The sequence below is a fragment of the Anopheles merus genome, chromosome 2R, assembly GCF_017562075.2.
Source record: "Anopheles merus strain MAF chromosome 2R, AmerM5.1, whole genome shotgun sequence".
Lineage (NCBI taxonomy): Eukaryota > Metazoa > Arthropoda > Insecta > Diptera > Culicidae > Anopheles > Anopheles merus.
In genome coordinates this window covers 39,603,828-39,623,242 of record NC_054082.1, presented here as the reverse complement: position 1 = coordinate 39,623,242, position 19,415 = coordinate 39,603,828, and the positions used below count along the sequence as shown (strand labels likewise).

At 45.2% G+C, this 19,415-nt stretch overlaps 1 protein-coding gene across 2 annotated transcripts in view; it reads left to right on the top strand.

Annotated features, from left to right (window-relative positions):
- Nucleotides 1–19,415, top strand: part of LOC121590304 (ras-related and estrogen-regulated growth inhibitor-like) — a 49,117-nt gene that overhangs the window by 21,039 nt on the left and 8,663 nt on the right. Inside the window, exon 1 of one of the 2 annotated variants that reach the window (XM_041909845.1) lies at nucleotides 4,065–4,724. The exons of the other annotated variant lie outside the window; for it this stretch is intronic. The gene's annotated coding sequence lies outside the window, so the exon portion shown is untranslated. Of the gene's footprint in view, nucleotides 1–4,064; nucleotides 4,725–19,415 lie in introns of those variants that run through there. 2 annotated transcript variants of the gene reach the window in all.

The following is a 19,415-nucleotide window of genomic DNA, read 5'->3' as shown; positions in this document are numbered from 1 at the left end:
CGAGGCCCGGCCCACTCTCTGCTGCACGCGCCTCTGGAATGCACCCGAGCGCTGCATTACACGTCGCGCACAGCACGCGGAATCGGTTTGCATGCAGGCGCCCATGACGCTAATGGCGCCAGCCGTGGAAGGCTAAAAATTGTAATCATATCAATGATTAATCTTACTTTTCGCACCGTTAATGCTTTACAACGCGGCAACCAGCTTTCCCGTCCCGCGGGCTTCATTTCCGCGAGGAGTTCCGGGCGGGCAAACGAGGGGCAAACGATCACTTTCACGGTGCGACGCGGCATGCCCGGTGCGGGATGTAGCGATGGAGACGGGACAGGTTAAAACACTGGCACCACCGGTCATCTCGTTTGCCAGCGGGTGCCGGCCCGGTGTGCCCGATTGCGGAGATTCCTTTGCCAATATTTATCGCCATAATTTGATACCCGAATGGGGCAAGCATCGCTCCGCATCGCTTGGTTGCATCTTTTTTACACGTGCGCTTAAAAATAATCATTAAAACATCGCCCGACAGATGCAAGCAGTGGTGACGGTGGAGGAGAAATGCAAAATAACCGACATAATTTTGAAATATTCGCGGAATTGATTGCAAGAATTTCGCATTCGCTATGGATGCGGGACGTTCTGCCGTACACGATGCCGTCGCCGCTGGCCACCGCCGTCCAGGATGACACGTTGATGCCTCAATTCACACACAAACACACACACATACACACACACACATACATCGAGGCCAAGACCGCACCGGGACCACAGAGCCGGTGACTTTTATTGCCGATTTATTTACGGTTCTTTACTGGATCGTGTGGACCCCTATGGGTGGTACGAGACGCGATCGCCCTGGACCCCACAGAGTGTGACTGTGAGGGCCAAAGCTACCGCGTAAATCCTTCACACAGCCGAAAGCTTACGAAATGTGGCCAGCAGAGGCTTACCCGGACCGCGAGGCATGTGAGCAGTGGGTCGATTTATATATTTATTTTTTGCCTCGGCTTTGTTTCCACACTTCCATAGATCCTTTATTTTTGCAAGATTAACCTCTTTTTTTGTTGCTGCTACTGAGCCTGGTATTAGCGTTTTCACTAACGGGAGATTTGCGGCGCATGTTTTTTGTTTAGTTCGCCCTTATTTCGATATGCTCACTCCATTCGATGCGGCTATTGTGTTTGGGGTGGTTTAGTTTTGCCAACCCGGCCAAATGCCGCTCTAATCGTGTGAACTACTTTCACCAAAGGTCGCCGGTAGGATATCGCCAAAGCGCGTTTGCCGCGCTGTGTAAAGGATTATCGCGGTTTGACCGGTTCGAACGGTCGGCCACGGTAGTGTCCAGCGGTACCACCTTCGGTACAATAATTTCGTTATTTATGAGTGAGTAAAACACCTCAAAGTTGTTAGCATTCGAGGTGGAATTTTGCTGGAAAGCCACACAAAATAGTTTGATTCAATCGGTGAATGTTATCTTATGGGGCTGCCAGTGCCCGCCCGACCGATCGCTGGACAACCAACCTTCTGGCCTGGGCGTGGATGATATTTGCATTTAAATGGGAATTTTCTAGCCGATGACAACTCTATAAAAAGCATTTGTAAACACATGTTCGCCCGGATGGATGGGATGTGTTGGTTGCAGTTGGTCTACATAATGCGCTTTTACGGTCCACGGATTAACTGGCCAGGAAGTTTAACGGGATCAGTGGAATAAATTTCCATTTTTTTTTCTTGTTTTTTCAATTGCCGGATCAGATGAAACGTAACATATTTGTTTATAATTGACTTGTTGTTTACAGATGCATAACAAAAATGCACATCACTCAACACACGCTCACGCAATGTTCACGCTTTTTCTCTCCTTCAATGCAATTTGATCCAATTTCAGCCGTTCCTAGCCGTCCACTCCAGCGGCACTCTCGTAGCCATTGTTTTATCGCGAAAATTGTACCAATCCGGAGTGACGGGACACCCTACGCTCCCGGAGGATAATATGTTTGCTCAACGTCGCCTGCCCGCGGGGGTTCGCCAGCGACCAGCGTCCAAACGAAACACAATTCACCATCGTATCAGACCCAATTCCCCCCAAATTACTGCACATTGCCGGCCATTAAACGCTCGTAACGAACAAAACTGTCTCATTAGTGCATATCAACACCGCGCTCAGTGTCTTACTTAAGAGTATATCCGTCCACGGCCACAGACGACGCGCACGCACATTGGACGAAAGGGAGATTGAATTTGCCCGGATAATTTCACTGCACGCGGTGTGTGTGTGTGTGAGGAAGGTGCCTCAAATTACAGAAACATAAGCAACATGTTGCTTTAACGCGCACCGGATCCCACCCAAAGGGTAGCGAAGAGATTGCCCACCGCAACCCTATGCTTACGCTCTGGGGCTGTGTGTACTTTTGGGGAGCGAGGGTTATTTTTGCTCTGTTCGTTTGCTGCTGCTTCGTTGGTATTATTTTGTTTCGTTTTGCCGTTCCGTTTCCTTTCAATGAATCCCATACGAGCGCGCGCGCGCTCGGTCTATGATGACGATTATCCAACTGTGCAGCGGCTGGGCTATGAAAATCATCCCGCCAAGTTTGTTTGGTGGTGGCGGCGGCCCGGCAGTCTTCGGGACGGTAATTAGCGAAGCGATGCTCAAGAATTGCCACCGGGTGGTCGACACCGGGCAGGTCGCTCCTGGGCAGGGGAGAAAGGAGTGGGAAGGGAAAGGCGGGGGGCTGATGAATTGAGCATCATTTTCGATTTTCAGGTCTGCTGAAAGGGTAGACAGGCATATGCTCCACTGACGCCACACGATCGCAGCCGCTCACCCGAACGGCACCCTGTGTGATCGTCGTTCAGCATGCTGGGTGGAACAAAAGGGGGAAGGAATGGGGATGTGTACGCATCGGGTAAGCTTTCATAACACCCGGGAGAGGCTTGGATGGGGATGTTCAACCAGCGAGCTGTGGACACTTCTCGAGCTCCGTTGAGAGACAAGAGTAAAGAGAAAGCATGAAAGCAGTCGTTTCGTTCGATTGTTTTGTGAGCATTGGGAAGGGAGCAGCCTAGGAAAATGGAAGCATGCAGTGAGAGGTTTTTGTAGGCTTTTTAACGGTGAGCTTCCATCAGTCCCATGGTGCTGGGTTTTAAATGGAGAACTGAAGAGAAAGAGAGTGAATGAAAGCATGTTTGAATGAGAGTGACCAGGCTCAAAGATCGTTTGTCTGATCCTCCTTGCGCTGTGCTCAGGGTGGAAAAAATCTTGCTGATCTACGGTACAAATAACTTTGTCTGGCCGTATGTGATGGATTATAAACAAGATTATCTATTGCGAACTTCTCGTGGAATGTTTGTTAAAGAAAATACATCAATGTTGAATGGTGAACATGATCGATCAGTTTAGATGAGTAGGACAGCCCTATAATTTGTTTACTAAAACAATATGCCAACCAACATCCAAACCAATATCTAACATCAAAATTACGCTGATCATGATCTCGATCAATGTCACGATCTGCAAAACCGCGGAATGCATCAATTAGTTAAATCATTTTCCAAAGAATCTTTTTAGCTACAGGAGAAAGCCGTATATACGGTTACATTTTATTTGTTGTTCACAGTTGACAGTTTAATACAAAGAAGGTAAGACGTACCGACGCGGATGTTTAAAAATCCGTTATTGGAAAATAATATGATTACAAAAACATTTAAATTCAGGACGTATTTCAAATATTATCTATTACTAACCATCCTCCTTCACACTAAAAACATAATTATTATTAGAAACGTACTTATAAGAATCAAACAACAAAATAACATTTCAAAAGAACTGGTAATTCAAACATGAAAGTAGACAATCAAATCATGTTCCTTAAAATTAAAAATTATTCAAGTCAATAACAATACGTTTTCTTCTATACTTTTTTGCTGTGTTTCTATACAGAAAGAAACCATTCACTTGCTAGAAAGGGATAAAATAACAACAGAGCGAGCTGTCCCGATGCAAACGCTCTCACTTGATCGTTGTTTCAGTTTTCTCTCGCGAGTAACATTCGCTCCTAGCCAAGCTTAGCGTAAAGATCGCGCATCGCGCATAACAATTCGTGCTCGTTGCGTTCAGTTTTGCGCAGTTCGCGAACCGCGTTGGATCATAATTCGCTCTTCTCCCGTTCGGAAAACTCACCTCAGCAAGCAAGTAGGCGCATAATCGATCGCACCCGGCTGGTAATTTCGCGAGCGTTTCAATGCAGCATCCAGTGCGAATGGTTCAACTTTGGTGCGAAAGGGTGCAGAACGCGAGCAAAGGCTGACTGTGCGGGAACGTGCGTTTGTCGCAGTCTGTAAAAAGTTTCATCAACTGTTTGGAAGGAAATTGTTGAAGTTGTGCATTGTGGTAGTGAGAGTAAAGCCAAAACGTTGGTCCGGAAAGTGCACATGCACATCTTGCAATGCGAGTACAGATTGGTACAAATTTTGAGTGAAGTGCGGTGTGTCAGTTCCAACATTCTTATTCCCATCCTGCAAGACAGTGTACCGAATGTATGTGTCTGTGAAGTAGAGAGTGACGGTAACGAATGTGACAGAGAAATTTATAGTCTGTAGGGTTTCTCAAGACGCACCGTGAACAAGTGTATCTGAGTGTTAATGAACACATCCCGTACAACAACGTAGAGCACCATTAAGTACAGTAGCTCCCATATGTTTACTAGCTGACAAATTTAAAATACTTCGAGGTGAGCTCTTGATAAACGTAATATATGAGTTTAATATTTTACAAACGCTCGTCACATCATTAGTTCAATCAGGCTGTTTTCCATTTGATGAGTGTAGCCTTATTTGTATTTCTCACAAAATGTTTATCCTTATCGCATGTGTGCTAGTGTTTTCTGCTAGCTTTTGTCTAGCCGTTCGTCTGATTTGCACTTCCTTACAATGTCGCTTCCTGAGTGCGTTTTGTTTGTGCATTTCAATACCTTTTTTTAAGTTTGTTTAGTAACAAAGAATTAAAAAAAGCAACCAACCTTATGTTATCAACGTGATACACGTGCTATTCGACGTGTGTTGTTGCGTTGACGTGACAAAGTGTCGTTTGTTTTTGCTATCCTGTAGGTCAGAAGATTGCTCCAAAGCAACCGTGTCCGGTTACCGGCCAGTTTGGTTAGCCCGCGCCCAAAGGTCAGCTGGTGTCCGTGAAATGTGCGTAATGGTGGAAGTGCTACGCAATGTGATCGTACAAATGAACTTACAGAATGAGTTGTTGTTTAAAGTGTTTGTTTTTAACTAAGAAAAAAGGCAAAATACACAAGGTGGCTACGCATTTTTAATTTAAACAGTATTTTAACGAACGTTAAATTGCTGCCACAAGCGTTACAGTTATCCGTTATTTTATCGCTTTAGTCTGTAATCCGAGCCTCTTTCCATGATTTCCGGGGATGGCTGTGGTTTGCAGCATCAGCTTGCCACCCACAACCGTCGCTTCACCCACTAGAACAATACTCATTAATTCTTGCCCGCTTGCTCGAAAAAGGAAGGCTTAACGATCGTAAAACTAAAAATCACGCTTAAGCGACATCATTATGCCCCATGGGCCAGCGTCACCTAAACAAGTGAGCCGTTTTCCTATTCTCTCCACCTCTGTTACCCCTCTGTTTTCCGGCTCGTTCCTAGACCAATCTCCGACGCTGCGCTCGTCCAGCAAAACGGATGAGATCAAGACGCACAGTCTGGCGCCAACCGGGTCGACCATGCGCTGTCGCCGCCACCAGACGCCACCATCGGCGTGCGCACAACGGTCATTCGGTCTGGCGGGAAAATATGAGGAAGTATCCAATCGAAATTCCACACCAGTGCGTACGGCGCGGCATGCTGGTGTGGAGGAGAAGCGATGCTCATTTAATCGCACGATCGCACCGGAGCGTCGTATGTCATGCTCGTGTGTGTATGTGGAGCTGTAAGCGAAACGAAGCGGCATAAAAAAGAGTGCAACCGGCATGATGATTTCCCTACAACCCGGTCGGCGATGATCTGCATCGTTGCAGCTGCTTTCCCACCCTTTATGCACACGCTTCAGCTTCGCTAATCGCACCGATTTGTCTGATGGTACGGACACGGCAGACAAGATACGACCGTGCACACCGAAAGGGGACTTCCTTCGATTGCGCGGCCACTTCAGTCGGCGAGAAGGAAAACTCAATCGTGTGTGTGTGTGTGTGTTTGTGTGTGCGCGCGTGTGTTAACGCAAGAATGCGCACGGTACGCAACTCACAGCTCAAAGATCTTGATTAGTGATGCTTTTGCTGGAACGTCCTTTTAGGGCGCTACTTAGCTCGGCGAATCGGGTGCCGGCAATCAGATCGCTTACGTCCTGAAGGTGATCTGATCTTCGCTAATCCTTTACCTGGCCCGTGGTCACGTGTTGTATCAATCGCCGGGGCGGTAAAGATGAAGGAAGAATGCATTCTGCGACCATCGAAGGTAGGAACTTTCACCGCACAGGCAGTGGCGCGATACACGATACTCGATCCCCCGCTGAGGTTTAATAATTGAGAATTTTTGCTCGCACGAACCCGGCGGGAGAATGGATGCAGTTCCCCCGGCCCAATTATCAAATGACCCAGCCCGATGCGGCGGTTGCGGCGTTTCGTTCGAAGGGCAGAGCATAAAGGGAGGGGAATAAAGATAAAATACAACCACGCAGCCAGACCAAGTGTTGGATGCGCTCGGTGAAATTGAGATGTATCCCGCCGGGATTGCACGCAAAGGATATGTACGAGGTTGGGGAGTTTGTGTCGAGTTGAAAAGCCACAGATGCCGCAAGCAGTAGGAACACCTACTTCCAGAAGCGACGCTATTCTTGCCCCTATCTTCTGGCCCCCACACGGGGATCGTTCGTCTGTGCCGGTGTGGTCGCTGTCGTCGTTGAAGATGATCGTGAGCGTGGGCTTTGGCCGCGTGTGTAGCAGCGTGTTTACAACCGATGCGCTTCCGAGCTTGTGACATTACAAATTCGCTCCATCTCATTCCGGCCGAGAATAGCGACCGGAAAGTGCGCCGCAAATGCGATCGTTGGGGAGTGGGTTTTGTGGACGATTATTTATACACGAGCGAGCGGTCGGGTCGCGATCGTAACGGCAGGTTCGATTTACCTAAAACCCGTGGGCGAGCCGCGGCCCGTTGCGTTCCGCACGCGCGTGTGTGTGGGCGAATTTGTTTGATTCGAAATTCCACCAGCGTGTCTGTCCGGCGTCCGGTGGTGGTACCTTCACCACCGGTAAGGTTTGTTCGGACGTTCTGACCCGTGCTGTTCTCTGTTTTGACAGGCGGCTCTTTGTCGGGGCAATATTATTGGCAGTCTAAATGGAGTGCAGTGTGTGTTTCTGGCGAACATCTCACGCATGGTGCACGATCGTTCCGGGTTGAACGGTTTTATTTAACGATCCCATTGCCACAGATGGTCAAAACGGAAGTAGAGCTAGAGGTAAATTAATTGTCTACGCTTTGGTGCGGAGGGTGGTAAGAGGATTAGTGGACGACAAATGTCAGAGGAGCTTAAGCTATTGAATATCTGTGGCGAAACAAATGAATTTTAATCGCTCTAGTGTTGGACAAAATTCATGAGGTAGATTAGCAATGTCATTAATTATGGGGTATTTATCCGACTCATGGCGTTAAGTGGTGTCCACAGCTCGTTGAATAATATTGAAGCAAAGTAATGTATTTATTTATGTTTTCAGGGAATAGAGTGAGTTTCTAAATTGCTGTAAAACGTATACAGTTACTCAGCAAACAGCAACAATCTTGGAATAAGCTTAGTTTTAAAACAAATCATTAAATGCCTGACATATTATTTTTTTTAGGAAATACTTAAGTCATAACCGCAAAATTAAGAAGGAGTTTAAATAAAGATGTCAATATAGTTAATCAGAACATGTTGGAGTCAGTGGCGGATTTAACGGTGCGCGGACTGAGCGGCCGCGGGGGGCCCCGTGTATGGTAATTCCAGCATATAGAACAATGTGTACAGTAGTATCAGCGAGAGCTTCTGTGCTAGATAGGGATGAATGGATGAAGGGACTCATAAACTATAGGGCCCCAGTACAGAGAATTCTGAGCACCCCCCCCCCCCCCCCCGTCAGCAAACCATTAAAGTGTGTTTGATTGTAAACCTAATGCAACAATATGCACCCCCCCCCCCCCCCACTCGACACCAACCGTGGGGCCTCCACTCCTTTTAACGCTTAGGGCCCCCAACACCCTAAATCCGCCACTGGTTGGAGTAGTCAGGTTCAACAACAAATAAACAAAAGAAACAAAAAGATCAGATTAAAATATTAACAAACTATGATTTGATCCTTATTATTTTTAAATTAAAACAAATTAGTACAGCTTGTTGAATAATTAGTGTTTTTGTTACTTTTTATGTTGTAGACTATGTGCACTGCCTTGCAAGATTAATAAAGATTTGCAACCAAGTTTCCGCAATTTTTGGATATTTCAGATGTGAATAGAAACATTTCATTAACAGATCGCGCCTTTCATTACGCAATACAACCTTCCTTTAAGGAGACATATAAATGTGAAATATTGGATCTATTGTTTTATATTTTTTATTAACATGCTGAAAAATGAGGTGCTGAAAATTAACATGCGGAAAAAGAACACTAAACGAGAGGTATCTTTTTGGGCCAAAATCAAATCAGATACACGGGGTCGTTATACACGGATAGTAGCTTTCCGAATACACCTGAGACATTACATTTAACTACTAAGAAAGATACACATACACATGACTTTGCGTATCCGCAAAGATAATGGGGCCCTTCACGATTCTAGTCAGCTTTTTGTATGGAGTTTGACGGTTGGAGGCTGAAATCATTTAATCACTCCATACAAAACCACACACAAAACATGCCTGCGATTGTCAGTCTAGATTATTTAAACCTCAAAGTTAGAATTAAAATCGAGTACCTGCTCGAAAAAATGTCAAAGCAGGTTCGTGCATTAAAGAGAACAGGTGGTGAAATCTTTAATCAAAGTGTATGTAGTCCAGGTGGTCTCTTAGCATGTTTTTTATAACCAACCACTTTTTGACCGAACTGGTGAAATCTTTTGTTCAAACAAGCTTTCTGGAGGCTTTACGAAAACACAAAACACTCTTAAAATCTTCATTCAGAAGCAAAAGAGATAAAAATCAACCTTCTAAATACAAACACCTTGGGATAAGCCCACCTGTATATTATACCCACTTAGATAGCTGCTCGAAAACTGCTAAACAATGCAAACAGCTGACAGGCTGAAATTTCAGCCTACCAACTTAAAACGGAAAGGGTCCCAATACTGGAAAAAGCTAGGAGTGTTGCCATTTCCCTGTTGCATAAGCAAAAAGAATAAATATTGGAAATTAACATAATTGACATTGATCTCACTGCATCTTTAAATTGTTGGTACAAATTCATAAAAAGGAACCACTTAAGCATGAGGTCAAACAACAAACTAAAGCGCAGAAAATACCAAAAGAATACGAAAGTGAACCGGTTGCCAATGCACCCAATATGCCAATTATCTTCAATTTGCTTGTAGTAGAGACAAAACGAATTATCTGAATCAAATTAAGATTTTTTTTAAATTTACGTAAAAAAAAATTGTTTTAAAAAATATTCTATAATTCATCAAGGAGGTCGTTACACACAGGGGATCATTACACAAGTTAAAATACGGTAACAATATGCTCCACCAGATTATCTAGGCGTCCTATCAGAATTATCTTTTAAGAACCTTTATTGTAATTCCCTAAAAAAAATCTCGAAGACAACTGCTAACATAGGTTTCGACACATATATTTAAGTTTGGTTGTTTCTCAAATAAGCAATTATATTCAAATATATATATTATAGTATTATTGAGTACATAGCGAATTTTCAAATCCCGATGCAATAACCAGAATCCAGAAAGACCTCCTTTCCACGTTAAACAATCCTCTTGATGTTTGTTTAACCTGTACAATGATTGATGTAGTAAGTGTGAAAAATGAACATTCGTTGCAAACACAAAGATTTGTATAAATAAACAAAGAGCCATATTAAAGTAATACGATCAAAGAGGTCATTCTTACGCGAATTAATAAAAGAGCAATATTAATATAAAATTTATCATTGAAACCCAACCAAATCCTATCTAGCCCTACAATCCGCTCCAGTCATTGCAACGACATTCTTTGTCGCATCTTACAACCATTTGTTCTATTCGCTCTTATGACCTCACTTAACTCAGCGCAACCAGAAGCCCGGCAACGCTGCGCCCGGCAATTCGTTTACCAAATGTCAGTCCTTTGTCTCCAGGGGCGCTCATTTGCCGCGTCAAGTGTGTAAGGTTTCCACGGGACGCGAGCAAAAACAAAACTCTAGCTGCACACACCCACAACACTCGGTTCCTGCCATTTCTGCTGCTCAACCGGGAGCCGCGGTTGATGAGTCAGCAGGGAACGTGTTGCCCTGCAATAAGTCAGCAACTTTAAATTACCTACCCACACACTCCGAACCTCCAGCCCGGGTGAACTCTGATTTATGGTGTGTCAAATTGCTGCGAACTTTGCAAAACCAATCAGCCGCCAGCGAGGGCAGGCGTATAAATTAGGCGAACTAGGCGGGAGAGTCTTGCCGGAGGTAAATAAAATCGCCGTAATACCGGCAAAACCATGCCGCCTGTGCACTGCGAAAGGGATGGCGCATCTTCTGGCGTCAGCAGTGCATCACATCAGATCTGCGACTTTGCAACTGCGCGTTGATGCATTCTGCTCGGAGTGTAATAGAAATTAAATAAACACATAAACACACACGGCGAGCCTCGTGGGTAATCCTTCTATTCGCAGTGCCGTTGTTCGTACTGTTCAAACGCTGCGCTAAGGATGGAAGCGTCAGCGGCGTCATCGGCAAAAGAAGAGCAGGGGAGAGGATGCCGTAACCAGTTCGAGGGCCGAATGTGCGAGCACCCATTCGGAGCTAACGCCACGCCAACCCGCACAAAGTTCACCAACTTTTCCTTTCGTTTGGTGAAAGTTCCAGCCCCCAACCATACCACCACGCGCGGTTCGACTGGCAGCTGTCTGCTTACATCATGTGGCACACAGCGCCGCGGCAGCACCAAGCGAAAGATGCATGTCTCAATCTCCGGGACCTCGGGTCGGGTCGGTCGGCCAAATCGATCCGATTGCTGCCCAAGCGTGCCCAAGTCCACCGTTGCCAGTTGTGACAATAATAATCCGCACCATCCCTTTAGCCCGAGAGAGGCGACAGTGAGAGGTAGAGGGAAAGCCCTCTCGCGAGACACTTGGGATACGCGTCCCTTAATCCTTTGCTAAGCTTCAGCTCGCTGCCTGTCACCGCGCGATCATGCAGATCGCGTTTGAATCGGTCGTCGTCGTCGTCGTCATCTTGCTGAATGTGCGATTTCCTCCTCCTTCCCCTGCCCATCACTCCAAACGCGATCATGATCCTGTGCATGACGGGGGAAAACGAAACCCTCTTGGCACGCAAGGGTCCAACGTTTGAGAATTGGACTGGTCGCCCTTAGGCGTCCTCCTAGTTCCCGGTACGCTCACCCAAGCCCTTGCCAATCTCACTCCGGTTGCCATTTGTCGGCAGGATTAGCCGATGGTTTATGATGGGTTCGGGCTCGAAAGGGGGCGCATATCGCCAACTGCACGACATTCGCTCTCTTGCGGTGTCTAGACCGGAATTCCCCTGCCCTGTCGGTGCCGGTGAACTTTGCGTTGTGCGATGGTATTGGAATTCACTTTCGCACCCTCGTCAATAATGTTTCGTCAAATCCAGTGTTTTCTTTTAAACATAAAACTGCCACAAACATACAATGATGTTGTTAGTCAAATAATGCAATCTGCTGGTGGAAGACAACAACATTTGACAGCAAGAATTCCACACGCCCAGCGACGTCTTTGCGCTTTTCTTATGGTCCTATTTATTTGATCGTTTTGTTGTTGCTTACGACTTTATTTATCTTTTTGCAAATCAGCAACAAACCACCGCTGGCTTTTCGTTTGATCGCCCAAAAGGTCCCCCTGCACGCTTGCCCAATTGGCACATTCACCCCTTCGACACCTGCCCCTGGGCGCGCAATTCGAGCGAAAACCAGGGCGAAACTCGCTGACTCGGGACGGATGGACCCGTGTGTACGCGTGCTACGCGAAGGCCGATGGCCACAACAAATGGTTGTGTAATTTTTTTTGTCCAAACACCTCTTTCTTTCCCAGCCCACCGCGTTGGGTTAATTATAGTTCACTTCGGTGGGCGGCAACGTGCCGATAGCGTACAAAACGAAAACAAAAACGGCGAATCATTACAGCGAAAAATGGTTTCACACCGATCCCGATGCGATAGGAAATTGGTCCGATAGTGTACCACTAAATGGATCCCCTCCGTTTGCAGTACAGTGTTACCGGTTTTTTGACGTATTGACTCGCCTACGGTTCCGACCCTATCTTTCTCCGGCCGTTGCGGGAGGCATTGCGCACCACTCGAAGAAGGCGGGCAATTAATCGGATTTGTCAAACGACCGAAGTGACACGGGTGGCGCAGAAAGTGGCCAAACAACCGTGGACCTCCAACCAGCGATGCGATTTATGACGCTCTGATGGGATAGCGGCGCCGATAGGGAAGGGCCCGATTGGAGGCAGTTTGTAGAAAAGGGCACACTTGGAAGCAAAACAAAAAACACTGTTACAAAAACACAGCCCGGGCGAAGCAACGGGTCGCCGCAATGCTGCTCAGTCCCGGGCAGGGGCAGCGAAGAGTCCCATAAATGACTTCCCCATACTATCCCCACCCACCGCACTCCTTTCTCTCGCCATTAGTGGCAAATGAGAACGATAACTGTTGCATCAAGCAGTGCAGCCGGGAGGGAGGTTGTGGGTTGGGAGAGTCGGCTGTCGGCGGCTCAAATCGACAAAGTGCGCCCAAACAGGAAAGCAAACAATGTTTCCCGGAGGTGACCGGTGGTGACGGTGGTTGAAGCTTTTGCCAAGTCAGTGAAAAAAACTGAAGCAGCAGTTCAAAGCGATGTAACCGAAAACCGGCCACCGACGTATATATTGCGGTGAAGTGTCGTGGGCTGGTCGTGGAAAGTGTTCGGGTTGGTGATCGCTGCGAACAAAAAAAGGGCTTCTGGAGGGACCACGTTGATCACCACTAAATGAAGGAAGGCGAATTGCATGACTCAAACTTAGGAAATAGGTGTTTATGGTATTAATGTTTATTACGCTCAATTTGTGTGTATTTTTTGATATTTATCTAGAATTGTTTAACTTTCGCTGAAGAAGATAAAGAGAAATCTATAAAAAGAGGAATATGCATAGTCTGCTAGAGATGAAATAGTAATATTACGTCCTATTACGTTATTTCTTCTGCATGATTTTCTATCTTGGATTTTAGTTTGGATTATACTAGCTGCAACAAAATATCACTCTTTCTCTCTAATACTATGCTACTTTCGAAATTCTCTATGAGCTAATTATGGTATCCAATCAAATGTGTTTGTTCAAAGCTCATAAAATGTATTGCTTGTAAATATCATGATGTGAATGAATTGATTAATTTTAACGATCAGAATCCATCATAATAATCTAATTTTTCAATAATGGGACCTTTCACGATACTACGAAAAATTTGTTATATGAAGTTAGACAGTTGACGGCTGAAATCATGTCAACACTTCATACAAAACCACACACAAAACATGCCTGCTATTTTCAGTCTAGATTATTTCAGCCTCAAATCTAGAATTAGATTCGAATACATGCTCGAAAAAATGTCAAAGCAAGATCAGGTGATCATGTTTTTTTATAACCAAATTGGAACATCACTTTTTGACAGGACGGCACAAACAGGTTTTCTGGTAACTTGACGAATAAACAAAACACTCTTAAAATTTTCATTCAGAGCAGAAGAGATAAAATCAACCTTATAAATACAAACACCTTGGGACAAGCCCACCTGTGTGTTATACACACTTTGATAGTTGCTCGAAAACTGCTATACAATGCAAACAGCTGACAGGTTGAAATTTCAGCCTACGATCTTAAAAGACAAAGGGGCCTATTATTATGGTTATTGATTACTTCTGAAAAGTGTAGTGCAGGAAAGAGATTTGAAATATCTTTAGCTCTTGACTTTGCTTTTATTTATATGCTATTTGTACAGAACTAATAATAAATTTACATACAGCATGGCATGGAATCAGATGTAAGAGTGATGTTAACTTTTATATAAAGTTTATATAATTTGCGAATAGTTCAAACATATTTATTATATTTTTTTAATTTAACCCAAGTCGATGATGGCGTAAGAACAATTGTAAGAAATTGTTATAATTTAACAATATCAATATTATTTTACCTTCTAACAGATCTTCCCACCAAACCCCAACCTAGAAAAAATAAAGTAATGAAACTTTAAAATTTTTAAAATGACAGCATTTACTGAATTACAAAACCAGAATGAAGCTGAAATAAAAAAAAATTAAAATAAGATTAGAAGACGCGCAAAAGCTTCAATGGACAACATATCAAACATGTGTAAGCATACAATCCAAGTCCAAAGTGCATGAAAAACAGGTTGTTAGTTTTATTTATTCAACCCATCCAAGACTGCCGTTAAGCAATTTAGTTCTCCATCATCGTGTGGAAGACACTCCATTCCCGCGCTTCTCAAAAGGTGGCACTAAATAAATAATCAATCTCACCCGCGTTTGCGTGTGATGCGCTCCCGCGTGCCCTTTCCGGTTCGCAGCGGTCGGAGCTCAACCGAAGACCTAGCTCGGTGCCAAATCCAATCCATCGCTCGTGACAGATGATCGTCAGCAATCAGTTACCCGTGCACGCGAGAGGAAAATGCCATTTATAGGCCTTTCTTTCGCCAAACACACCCACCGGGACACCGGGAAGCGTCAGTCTGCATTCGTATCCCACTCACCAGGAGAGGGCGAATAGGTGGATGCAATCGGGACCACCGCTTATCGGCTTATCGGGTCGAACCGATCTTCAAGGCTAGATTGCCTTCAAGGGAAGATGATCGTACAGCTTTACTGGCTTGGGCGAAAGAATACCCACCGCCAGCCCATTTAATCCTAATTGACGGATGAAGGAAGCGTCCCCGTGAAGCAACACACTAGGAGCTAGGCGCAACGGGCCGGATGGTCCCGTTTTGTTGGCAGCAAGATGCAATCCCCGTATTCGTTCCCAGGTTAATTTATTATTATTACACTGCAGAAGTGAATTTATGTTTCACCACTCAACCTGAATCCAAAAAAAAAACACACACACACACACACACACACACACACACACACACGTAAAAAGCCGCCATGACGCGGCTCCGTAGGCTTAGCTTCGCAGAGTCATAACCAATGAACAGCAGCTGCCCAGGACAGTGCCGGTTCCAGCCTGGCAAACAGCCAACTGGAAATGAAAAGCTCGTTAAAGATTATCTTCCTGTGGTGTGCTTAGTGCACCTTCGAGTGACGCTTTTGGCGATCGGTTTTCTGCATTTCCTCGTGCGCGCTGCAGTTTTCTGCCGCCAGTATTGGCCCAGGGCCACCCAGTATTCAAGCGAGCAAAGGCTAATAAAACTGCTAATACTATCTAGTGGCAGCAAGTCGAGCCTTGCTTTGTCTGCGTTTGGCCGGCTGGATCGATTCGACGAAACACGGCCAGCGTACACTTTCGCCAGTATTGTTATTGCTCAAAATTGTAGCATAAAACTAAAATTAATGACTATCCAAAACGAAAGGGAAAAAACACGGTACAGGGAGGCCAGAATCGAAGCACTGCCGCAAATTTTAAACCTCTTCCCGGGTACGCGGTCACGAAGCGGAGGACCGGAGTCGGTGAGTCACCAAAATTGCATCGAAAGGCAGTCGATCGGTCGGCGACGTGCTAGCGCTAACAACGATCAACAAATGCACCGCACCCCGGGTACACAATGCAGGAAATCGAAATCGGGAGCAAATAATAAATTGACCACCATCATTGTACACTGCTCGCTATCTAGCTCGCGCCGCATTTCCGCAAAAACTAGAGGAAAAAAAATTAGTCGCTCGGATAGGAATCGGTTTGGCGGCGTATTGGGCGATCGATGCACCCATAGCAACACCCCCCCCCCCCCCCCCCCCCCTAGACACACCATACACAAAACACAACCAACGCACCAATGCTTCCAGCGGGCCACCCACTGCCACCCACGGGTCTCCCCGGGACCCGTTTTGGCAAACAGTAAAATCAACGCAACCAACGAGGTGCAGACATCATCCACCGAAATCGCCGCACGACGCCCCAACCAAACCCAGCCAGCCTAACGAACTAGCCCGAAGCCCTGGCCAGCCACAGCTAGTAGGAAAAATGCTATGATTTATCGCAAAATATTACGCTCAATTTGCAAATTATGCACTCCTACAACTCAATCCGTGCAGTAACGGCGGCGGCGACGGCGGTGGGGACTTGCGCACCCGGGAAAGCGACGAACGGGCGCGCGATCGACCAAGCCAGCCGACGGTCGTTTCGATTCGTTGCGAGTTTCAGTTCAATCGGTGCAGATCAACCTCACCGGCACTGGACCCGGTACGCCCGTTTCCCCGTTTTTTATGTTTAGCATATTTATCGGTGCGAAAAATGTATGTATAGCTTTTTTCACTGTTGCTTGGGCTGTCCAGTGTCCTACTCTTTCTAATTTTTCATATGCACTCACCACCGTATCGATGCACTTTAGCGGCCAGATTTGACTATTTATAGCACACACGCTAGCGAATATGTGTGTTTGATTGTGTGTGCGTGTGCTGGTTGCAGCCATGGCGCCGCGTGTACAGCGGGCGTAAATCCAGACCCGAACAACGGAGACGCGAGTGGGTCGCGTGCGTTTTTGCGCTGGTAGTAGTGGCGTTTTGAACGACTGTGACCGCATTCGGTGTCGCCGCGGAATGAATGCCTATAGGTGGGGTGGGATAATATATGCACAAATTCGTCCCGTAATTCAAATGATGCACATGATTCACCCACTGCAACCTGTAGTGCAAATGGTCGACGGTGAAGGAATATTTATTCGTAGCTGCTAGGATATGGTTTCGACATACTCTATTTATTTATTTATGTCACAAATGTGTACCGGCACCGGCACTGCACACCCATTCTGGTGTCATATATTTGTGACCTTTAGTGTGCTTCTATTTCGAAACATAACATAACATTACAAATATAACTAAAGTATTGAAGTACAGAAGAACCCTGGGATACGACTGTGGTTGGGACCGAACAAATGTTCCAAAGCCAAAAAGTCGTAAGTCAAATATCTGGCAATGCATAGTTCATAAACGATGTTGAAGAGTCGAAACCTGTTGAAGGGTTGTGCGTTTTAACTAAAATAATTTTTGATAATATATTACTTTGAGTAAAAAAGGCGTTTACACGATATCATTTATCTAGTTTGGGTAGTTTAAAATCTTCAACAATGTGTATGTAATAGTTTTATGTGATAAATTGAAAAGAAACTTTTTTTAAATGACAATATTAAACTATCAATTTTTAAATTTCCGTATCTGCGAACTGTTCAAACTCGAGGGTTTCCTGTAATAACTTTTCAAGCAGCACGTTATAAATCTATGTAACTATTTTCTTCTTTTAATTATGATTATTGTTTGTATTATTAATAATAACAATAGTATGTTTAGTATGTAAATAGCAGGTTTAATAATATGTATAACATAATTTTAACAGGATATTTCAAAGAAAATGTAATAACAGATATACAATTTTTTTTGTTTTCAAATTTTAATTACATTACATTTTAATTTCACTTCAATCCCTTGTTTTGGGAAAAAATTACTTCCACTTTCCACAAGACAGCAATAATAAACAGCCCCATTTTCTATCCACAATGAGGCTTGTGCTTTATATTATGCACCACACTGTTTCATTTTTGTTGTTGCTGCGATATTTAGCGGTCAGTCCCGGTTGCAGTTCCAGCTCGGTGGCGTAACCTGGGACCCTCCCTTTACTTTACCCTAAACGGCCCATTCAATTTAAACCTTCTACCGTTTTGCCCGCCGGTAACTTCACACCACTCTCCTGGAAGGTTTGCGCGTTTGTGCAATGTAAGACAAAGCGATTCGGGACGGTATTAACAAACGGGCGCTGCACATTATGTGGCAGTCCTTCGGCAGTCAATCAATCCCTGACGCATTGCCCTCCCTTCCCACACTTCCTCCTCACATTTGAAAACGGAACCAACCGCCTTTCTGCGGGAAGTAAAGCCGACCAATCTTCACCGTTGACTTGGGCGGCTGAACTTTCAACGATGAACCCATAAACCATTCGCGATCAATAGAAAGTACGACCGTCGTCCGCCCGGCGACAAGCAGTGCCGTGGGGGGAGGGAGGGGGAAGTGAGGAAGCGGTGGAAAATTATTGCTCCCTCCGCTTCCAGATCGTGATTGGAGAAATTTGAAAATTTAGCAAGCCAACCAACACTACTCCGGCCCCCACCGACACCCAGCACGCTCGGACGCTGGTTTTCCGCTCCGCGTGACTGTGTTTAAATTTGAGCGCATAAATTATGTTCCTTTTTTAAAACTTTTGCACCGAATATTGTGATCGCTCTCCGATGTGATCGAAGATGATACTGGGCAGCACGAACCCTGGCGCATACCTGTCGTGCTGCGTTCGGGTTTGGGGTTTGTTGTGACTTGTGGTGCAATGCAGAACATAAATAACCGTCAAATGGGTTATTTATATCGTGTCCTACCCGAAAGCGGAGGAAGAGCAGCACGGGCGACATTGAATCTCTTTTTTATGAAACTGCAAAGTTAATGCATTCTTTTCGGATGTGCTACACCCAAGATTCGACGTAGCAAGAAAAAAACAGCAACAAATGACCAAAGGTTAGTACCGTTTGTCGCCCAGGGTAAAATCGATCATGATGCGAGCAAACGGGGTACTTGAATTTTACGATGCAGTCCAGCTGGCACGCGGAAGCGATGAGGTGCCAAACGCCTAATTGCATCTCGTTAATCTCGTGCAATATTTCACATCCAGCATAAAATCGCAACACAAAGCTCGCACAATACAGATTAATAAATACCCAATACTGTCGCGTCGCCTGTTGGGTGTGTTATTGTAATGCGATTACTAGCAACGCCCTCGTCCTCTTTAGAAGCTTGTATCGCTCCACCAAGTGTGCAGCTGGTCGAAGTGCATAAACATAAATTTAATGCACCGCTGCAGGCAGTACATTATTCCGCCAGTACGTCACTTAATGGTGCATTTCAATTAATTTTTATTTTAAAAAGAAATTTTTACTGATTTATTGTTATGTTGGCCGAACTGTCGCACATATACAATCCGTTTGGGACACGGGGGGATTTTATGG